Source organism: Triturus cristatus, chromosome 2_1 (genome assembly GCF_964204655.1).
Source record: "Triturus cristatus chromosome 2_1, aTriCri1.1, whole genome shotgun sequence".
Classification (NCBI taxonomy): domain Eukaryota; kingdom Metazoa; phylum Chordata; class Amphibia; order Caudata; family Salamandridae; genus Triturus; species Triturus cristatus.
In genome coordinates, this window is record NC_140581.1 from 960660496 (window position 1) to 960669631 (window position 9136).

The window sequence follows — 9136 nt, forward strand, 5'->3', positions numbered from 1 at the left end:
GCAAAGTGACATGTCTTCTTTGTACCATGGGCAAAGTCAGCTAAGATCTATCATGCAGTTTAGCTGGACCCTTCAAACCCTTAAAAATGGTTGCATCCCTTGGTGTTACCTTAATTCCAGCCACCTATTCATGCCTTTCAATCTGACACATAAAAAACAACTCATGCCAAAACTTGAAAGGAATGTTGCTTTCTCTCTCTCTGAAAAATTAACTTTTATTGATAGAAAGCTATGTATACAATAGAATGCTAATATAAAGCTTACTATTAAAAGGCACAATAACTTAAACTTTCTAAAATACATTCTCTTTTTAAGAAGAAGGTACTTCACAAAAATAGTACTTCATTAGCCAGAATTTAAAATTGTAATATTCGTTTCCAATTTTAACTAGGCCTGTATCAAGAAATCCAAACTTCAGTCACTGCAAAAACTGTCCTACATCATTACAGACCAGATCTAAATCTCCTAGCCACAAACTAAAAAGGTAAATATAAAACAATGTCTCAGAGAAATTACCACAAAATAAAGAAACAGTACTGAAAATTAAATTGAATTATATCATAACCTTTCTTGAAGCAGGTTTCATGTCAAATTGTTTCTAAACAAAAATAGAAAACAAAATAAGCAAATAAAAATGTTTTTTCTCGAAAAAAACAGGTCAACAATCAAATTTAAAAAAAAATTCGTTTTTTTCTTCTAATCTTTCAGGTTACAACGTTAAGATACAACAAGCAAACATGAAATCTAAACTGCCAAACACACTATAACTGTAGCCACAACCCAAAGTCGAAATGTACATTTCTACAGAATTCCTTGTCAAATAACACGTTGATCATTATACAGGAACTTAACCATACATTGTTGGGTTTTTTGGCAAAAATCATTAACAGTTTTTAACGGACATTTAAAAAATATAACAGTTTTTTTTCCACTGGAATAAACTGTCCATCAATAAGCATTTTTTTTTTTAAAAGGACCATTGTACTCGCGATGGCAGTCCGACTACCGCCACACTGCATGCCTGCCCTCAGTATTACGAGTGTGGCGGTCAGACAGCCACAGGACTGCTGCGTTCGCTGGAGATCCAGGATCCTGGTGCGGTTCGGTGAGCCTGCCATGGAAAGGGTGGCAGAGAGACAACTAAGGGGGCCCTAAAATGGCCCTCCGTACTGCTCCTAAGCCTGGTGGTGGATGCAAGGGGGCGAATCTCACCCCTGTTTCTGCATGGTGTGTTAGGCTGTCCTTAGAGCCGAACAACCCACCACCATTAGACCAATGCAGCACCGCCGGCCCGCCATGGATTAAAATCCTAATTTGGCCATAGGTGCACCACAGCCTTGATGGGGGTCCTGTGGAAAGCACAGTTGTGGCACAGCAGGAGGACCAACAAAACTCATGATAAGGCCCTAGAAGGCCTGATTATGATGTTGGTTGGACCGACAGGCCATCGGTGACAGCCCGACTGACTGACAGCCCTTCAGTCCGACCACGCATTATGATGCAGTTGGTCAGACCCTCAGCAGTCGAGAGAAGACCGCTGCCTCTGACAGGATTCGAGTTCTCGTAGGATCGGCACTCAGAATCGTATCCCTTGAATGGCGGCAGTGCCGAGGCAGGCACCGCCGTTGGGATTATTATACCCCTTTTCGATAGCCCTTTCTTGCTCGATAGACCGCCATGAAAAAGCTGACGGAAAGAGCAAACAGGGCACCGTCAATTGTGGGCCACACTAAAGTGGCTCAGGGGGCACATGTAGTGCCCCCATGTATCTCCATGCACTATGTGTTATGACCACATGGTGCATGGTACACAGTACATGGATGTGCACAAAGTGCTCATTTAAACTGTGGCTTGTGCTGCAGCCCTTTTCCACGTAAATGAGCACTTTGCAACCATCAGCCCATTGGTCGCATCGAAATGGGGTGGTCAGACTGCCAAGTGCTTGTCGGGCGTTCTCCTGACCTACACAATACTGGTCAGCGGTTCAACCGACCACTATCCTAATCGGGTCCTACTTAACATTTTCTTCAAATCAAAATAACATCGAGCATTCCCATCAAGCAGAATGTGTGCTGTCGAAAAGGAGTAATAAACTACTTAAATTTGGTGGGTGCGTTTATTGTAAAGCGAGACTTTTCTCCTCAATAATCATTTCACAACCCGTTGCAAAGGCAGAGCAGTTACTCCACATGACAATACGCTACATAACACTGTAACCCTGGACAATAGTGAAATCTAGATGATGGATGGAACATTTAAGTGGACACCCCATTTATTTACCCAGATTTACACAATTCACATTACATTAATAACACAAGAGTGCCTCTCACTTATGCTTTGCTACCTGATTAACAGTACTCAACATATGCTGAATTGTTAACAGAAATGAAGGGCCTTTATTATGAGTATGGTGGTCTTGAGACCACTCTACCCGTGGTGTTGGTCAGACTGCTACAACCTAGGAAGCCCGACACCCAATTACAAGTTTGGTGGTTGTGCTGCCACCAGCCAGACACAAGAACGCCGACACCACCAGGATCTTGGATCCAGACGTTGCTGCGGAGGCAATTGAGGCCATGAATGGCAGCAGTGCAGAGGCAGTCACCACAGTCGGTATTATGACTTCCCTTTTCCACAGCCTTTTCATGGTGGGAAAACTGCCATGAAAAGGATGGCAGAAAAGGAATGAAGGGGCCCCAAAGAGGGTCTCTGGGTGATTTCGCCCAGGGGAGGTGGTGCATGGGGGCTCCATGCAGTGTTGTGCGTGCACTCTATGCCATGCATGAAATGGTGCATTGCTACCAGGGCACAGACGTGTAGAAGGCACTGCATGGTACTGGGGGCAACTGTTGTGGCCATTCTTGATGGCCAAACTATGCCACCACTAACGGAACGCTGACTCCTGGTCGCCAGCCTGGTGGTCCACTTGTAATATGTCAGAACCCCTAATGTGAGTTCCAAAACGAAGCGCAAGGAATTAAGTTCTATGGGCGCTTCAGTCTTGAATGGATTTCAATGGTTGAGTTTGTGGCATGCCCGCATTTCCAAGATGGCCGCGCAGACGCTGGGGTCGGCGGTCTAGTTGTTAACAGATCCAGAGGGAGACTATGTGACGCACGCGCGCCTGAGGTAGTGCGCACTTCACCAAGACTTTACCTCAGAGAAGACGTGTTCGAGAGAGTTCCCAGTTCTGAAGAGAATACCTTGTCTAAGAAGTTTTCCAGAGTGACGCAAGAGAGTTGTGTCGATACTTACCGAAGAGAACAGGGAAAGCCGCAGAGTCCGTAGAAGCAACTTATTGAGAGAGTTCGGAGTTTTTCCTCGTCGCTCCAGGAGACAAGATACGACTTCTACAGCACCTGAAGAGAAGACAGTAGAAAGCTAAGTGAATTACTGACAGATTATCTAAGGTCATATTAAAATGATAAGTTGTGTTGGGTGACGCAATAAGTAAAGACTTACCAGAGACTGCAGAGATCTGCATACCGAGTCCTGAAAAGAAAAGAAGTATATTGTAGTAGATACTGAAGAGGTTACTAAGGGAAAAAATATTAAAGACAATAAGAACAGTCAACTAGGAAAGTAAGGAGAAACACTTACCAGAGCTATAACGGTTCGCAGTAACCATAGGAGAGGAAGCAACTGGAGAAGTTAAAGCACAAAAGACTCATCTAGAAGACAACAGTTATTAGTATAGCTAGAAGCAAGAAAAGAAAGAAGAGAAACCACGAGAAGAAAGATTTATGGTAGGTCAAAAGAGAAAGAGTTAAAAGATATTAAGACTACAAGATAAAAAGGTATAATAAAGACGAATATATATGTTTTACAGATAATTAGTGACATCAATAACCAGAAAGAAGAAAAGGCAGAGTTGAACAAGAAGAGAGGCACAGAGTTCAGGATACTGGGTAGGTAGAAAACACCATTAGAGAAGGAAAGAGATAGAACAGAGTAGAGGAGGAATAATAATAATAATGTTGTGTGCTTAGTTACCTCAGGAATCTTCAGTAGCAGAGTGATAGCTGAAGAAGAATTCCAGATAGGAAAACCAGAAGGTCCAGAACCAGTCTCTTCTCTCGTTTGTTATTTTATCCAATTTCCCCCTTCCCCCTTGCTGATCAGTTAGAGCCAAAGACATTTCTTGGGGCTGAGTGATTAGTAGTGGGAGTCGGGAAGCTAGCAGCTTCTGTTCCTGTGCAAGACAACAGCAACCAGCGGGAAGCTGAAGGTGAGCCCTGACAGAGTGAAGTGCCCACGTATTAATCTTGCACCCGAACAGAAAAGAAAATGGTTGAGGGAATAAATTTACAGACCTTAGGGTCAGTCCTAGAGGCGATACAAAAGGAATTGGTAGGAGTTAAGGAAGAGAATCAAGGTCTAAGGCAGGAGGTCATGAATTCTAGGAAAGAGACCGCAAAATTAGCACAGAGGATGAGACAACTGTATTCAACTGGAAGGGAGGGTCCCACCACTTCAATGGAAGACACAAATAAGCTAACAACGCAAGTAATACATTCTTTGTCGCCAGTAATACCATTGGCAGCGCCAGAGAGATTTAGTGGGGACCCACAAAAAGCGCAGGTGTTTATTACACAATGTTCACTTCATTTCTTGTGTCGCCCTTCTATCTTTCCTGATGCGCAGTCGAAAGTAGCCTTCATATTGTCATATTTAAGTGGAGATGCAGCAGCATGGTCTATGCCGATGGTGTCACGAGATGATCCATTATTGCAGAATTTTGATGAGTTCAAGAAAGAATTTTTGAGAATCTTTGACCGAAGACGGATCTCTCAAGCAGTAGATAACGAGCTCTTGGAATTGAAGCAGGGAAATAGAGACTTAGTGGCTTATCTAGCTCAATTCAACAAACTTGTAATGGAAACTGATTGGCCGGAGAACAAGAGGACAGCAATATTTTATCGAGGCCTGCGAGATGAATTAAAAGATGGCTTGGCTCAAATACCGAATCGTCCAACTGAAATTTCCGCCCTGATAGACCTAGTGCTAGAACTGGATTTCCGGCAGGGAGAGAGAAGAGGAGAGAGAAGACGAGAGTACAGAAGTACGGTTCCGCGATTCGACCGAGCTAAGGCTGAAACAGGAAGAAGTACAGAAGGAACCTCAGGATCTGAACCTATGCAAATAGGAACGATTCGAGGACCGCTCACTAAGGAGGAGAAGGAGAAAAGACGAGCCAACAACTTATGTATGTATTGTGGATCTAGTGGACATTTTGTGCGAAATTGTCCAAAAAAGCCAAAGGGTTCATTTAAGCCGAAGGAAAACTCGCAGCACCACCTGTAGAAGGAGTTGTGCAGGTGGATGCGAATCAGAAATCAACTCCTCAGGAACGTCGGCTGGCGAATACATTACAGTCGTCTTCGCCTCATTTGATTTTATCTTTGACAATCCGTTTTCGTGAAAAAATAATGAAAGGAGTGACTATGATGGTGGACTCAGGAGCCACAGGAAATTTCTGCGAACAAAAATTCGCGACTAAGATTGGGCTGCAAGCAATTGCCAAGTCTAAAAGTGAACCAGTTCGAGCAATCGATGGTACCAATCTATCCTCAGGGCCAATCACGACTCACACAGAGTTGATAGAGCTGATTCAAGAAGATGGGCATAGAGAAGCTATGCACTTTAACTTAATTGATGCCCCCCAATTTCAACTTATATTGGGGCTTCCTTGGCTCACAGAGCACAATCCTTCAATCAATTGGAGCAACAGAACAATTGAAATGAACTCGGCATATTGTAGTGAGAACTGTTTTGGGGCCCACGAGGCAACGAGTAAACAGAACCCGGCTCATGCCTTATGTTCAGCGGAAGTCTCTGTGTGCGTAATAAATACGCAAATAATTCAACAAGAATATAAAGATTTCGAGGACGTTTTCAACGAACAGGAAGCCGAGCAACTGCCGCCTCATCGTGTTTACGACTGCAAAATAGACTTGGAGCCAGGGGCAAATTTGCCTTGTAGTCGAGTGTACGCCTTGACGGAACAAGAGAATCATCACCTAAGGGAGTATATCGACAAGTATCTGGCCAATGGATTTATACGTCCATCCCAATCGCCGGTGTCCTCGCCACTATTTTTTGTGCCTAAGAAGGAGCAGGGCGAGTTGAGAACGTGCATTGATTATAGAGCCATAAATCGAATAACAAAGAAGAACAGGTATCCTCTTCCCCTTATCTCCGTCTTGTTGGACCAGATCAAAGGAGCACAGATGTTCACGAAGTTGGATTTAAGGGGAGCTTATCACCTTATTCGAGTTAGAGAGGGAGACGAGTGGAAGACGGCCTTCAGAACACGCTTAGGGCTTTTTGAATACCAGGTGATGCCCTATGGGTTGTGTAATGCGCCTGCAGCGTTCCAACACTTCATAAATGATGTGCTCAGTGAATTCATTGATCAATGCGTAATTGTGTATATTGACGATATACTAATCTACTCAACGAATACGCAGGAGCATCAAACACAGGTTCGAGGAGTTTTGCAGAAACTGCGAGAGAACAAACTATTTGTCAAGTTGGAGAAATGTGCTTTTGGAGTTCCACAGGTAGAGTTCTTGGGCTTTGTAATCTCGCCAGCAGGCATTCATATGGACAAACGAAAGATTCAGGCCGTACAAGAATGGAAGTCGCCCACTTGTGTGAAAGAAGTCCAAGCGTTTATTGGGTTCGCAAATTTCTATCGGAGATTTATTGGAGAATTTTCTCGACGAATACTACCTTTGACGCGACTACTGAAGAAGGGAACACGATTCGAATGGTCGGAGGAAGCAGAGCAAGCCTTTAAAGATTTGAAGATAGAGTTCACCACTGCGCCTATCCTCCTTCATGCCGATCCGATGGAGCCCTTTTATGTCGAGACAGATGCTTCGGACCTTGCGATTGGTGGAGTTCTATCCCAAAGGAATAAGGAAATGGGCCAGTTACACCCGGTGGCCTATCGGTCCAGGAAGTTGACACCAGCAGAAATCAATTATACGATTACGGAAAAAGAGTTGCTGGCGATAAAAGACGCCTTCAAGGAGTGGAGACATTATCTAATGGGGGCCCACCACGTGGTAACAGTCTACACGGACCATCGGAACTTAAAATTCCTGAAGTCAGCCAGAACCTTGACACCTCGCCAACTCCGTTGGTCTCTGTACTTTGCCGATTACGATTTTGTGATAACCTATCGGCCGGGGGCACAGAATGGAAAGGCGGATGCTTTGTCTAGGTTGGGAACCGGAGAAGAAAAAAGTCCACTAAGCGCTCAAGTGATCATACCAGATACCAAGATTATAGGCGCCACTGATATATTGAACTTTAAGGAAAAGGTAATCCAAGCTCTAACCCCAGAAGAAATGCAGAGATGGGCGCAACTAGAACCTGGAAGAGAAGTTTGCGATGAATTACCATTTAAGGAAGGTGCATTGTATTTGCCGACTACAGCATTGCAGAAGCAAGCCTTGCAGGAATGCCATGATCATCTGTTGGCTGGCCACAAGGGAGAGTTCAAGACAGCCGATCTAATTAAAAGAAAATATTGGTGGCCACAGATGAGTAAAGACATTGAACAATATGTAAAGACTTGTGAGATATGCGCTCAGGGAAAATCAGAACGGCACGCTCCACAAGGGCTGTTGCAACCCCTTCCCATTCCTCCTCATCCTTGGCATACAATCACCCTAGACTTAATTACAGACTTACCATCCTGTCAAGGGACAAATACCATACTAGTAATAGTAGATGCATACACAAAAATGACACACTTCTTGGCCTTAAAGGGAATCCCTACAGCAAAACAGTTAGCAAGACACTTTAGTACACAGATTGTCAGATTACATGGAATACCCAAGATCGTAATATCAGACCGGGGAACCCAATTTGTTTCACATTTCTGGAAGGCTTTTATGAAAGGGTTAGGAGTAGAAACTCGTTTTTCCACCAGTTTCCATCCGGAGACGGATGGACAAACGGAAAGGGTGAACCAGGAATTGGAGCAATATTTACGATTGTTCTTGCTGAAACAGGAGGGAGAATGGCCGGACTACTTGTGGACAGCAGAATTCGCTCATAATAACGCGAAGAATGTGTCCACTGGATATTCCCCGTTCTACTTAAACTATGGTAGACATCCAAATTCTGCAGTACAAGATGTGGAGCTCACAGTCCCAGCAGCCAAGGATTTGGTAGCTCATTTAAAGTCAGTGCATGAAGAAGCATCAAAGAATCTAGTACAGGCTAAGGAAAAGTATAACAAATACACAGATAAGAAAAGAAAGGAACCCCCTCCACTAGGAATAGGGGATAAAGTCTGGTTGAATACAAAAAAATTTAAGGCTAAAAGGGAACCGAACATTTCAGCCACGATTTATCGGCCCTTACCCAATTGCAGAGCAGATCGGTCCAGTGACCTATAAATTGACCTTACCCTCCCAATTCAAGATTCACCCAGTATTTCATGTTTCCCTTTTGAAGAAGGCAGTTTCTGATTTGAGAAAAGAACCAATTCCAAAACCAATTCAGCTAGATACAGGAGTAGAGTTTGAGGTGAAGGAAATTCTGGACTCAAAATTAGTCAGAGGTAAACTGTACTATTTGGTAGATTGGAAAGGCTATGGTCCAGAGGAGCGGTCTTGGGAATCAGATTCAGATGTTCATGCTCCTAGGCTAATAAAACTTTTTTATCAGCGCAATCCAACCAAGCCCAGAGTGGAAGGACCATCCTTGGTGGGGGGTACTGTCAGAACCCCTAATGTGAGTTCCAAAACGAAGCGCAAGGAATTAAGTTCTATGGGCGCTTCAGTCTTGAATGGATTTCAATGGTCGAGTTTGTGGCATGCCCGCATTTCCAAGATGGCCGCGCAGACGCTGGGGTCGGCGGTCTAGTTGTTAACAGATCCAGAGGGAGACTATGTGACGCGCGAGCGCCTGAGGTAGTGCGCACTTCACCAAGACTTTTCCTCAGAGAAGACGTGTTCGAGAGAGTTCCCAGTTCTGAATAGAATACCTTGTCTAAGAAGTTTTCCAGAGTGACGCAAGAGAGTTGTGTCGATACTTACCGAAGAGAACAGGGAAAGCCGCAGAGTCCGTAGGAGCAACTTACTGAGAGAGTTCGGAGTTTTTCCTCGTCACTCCA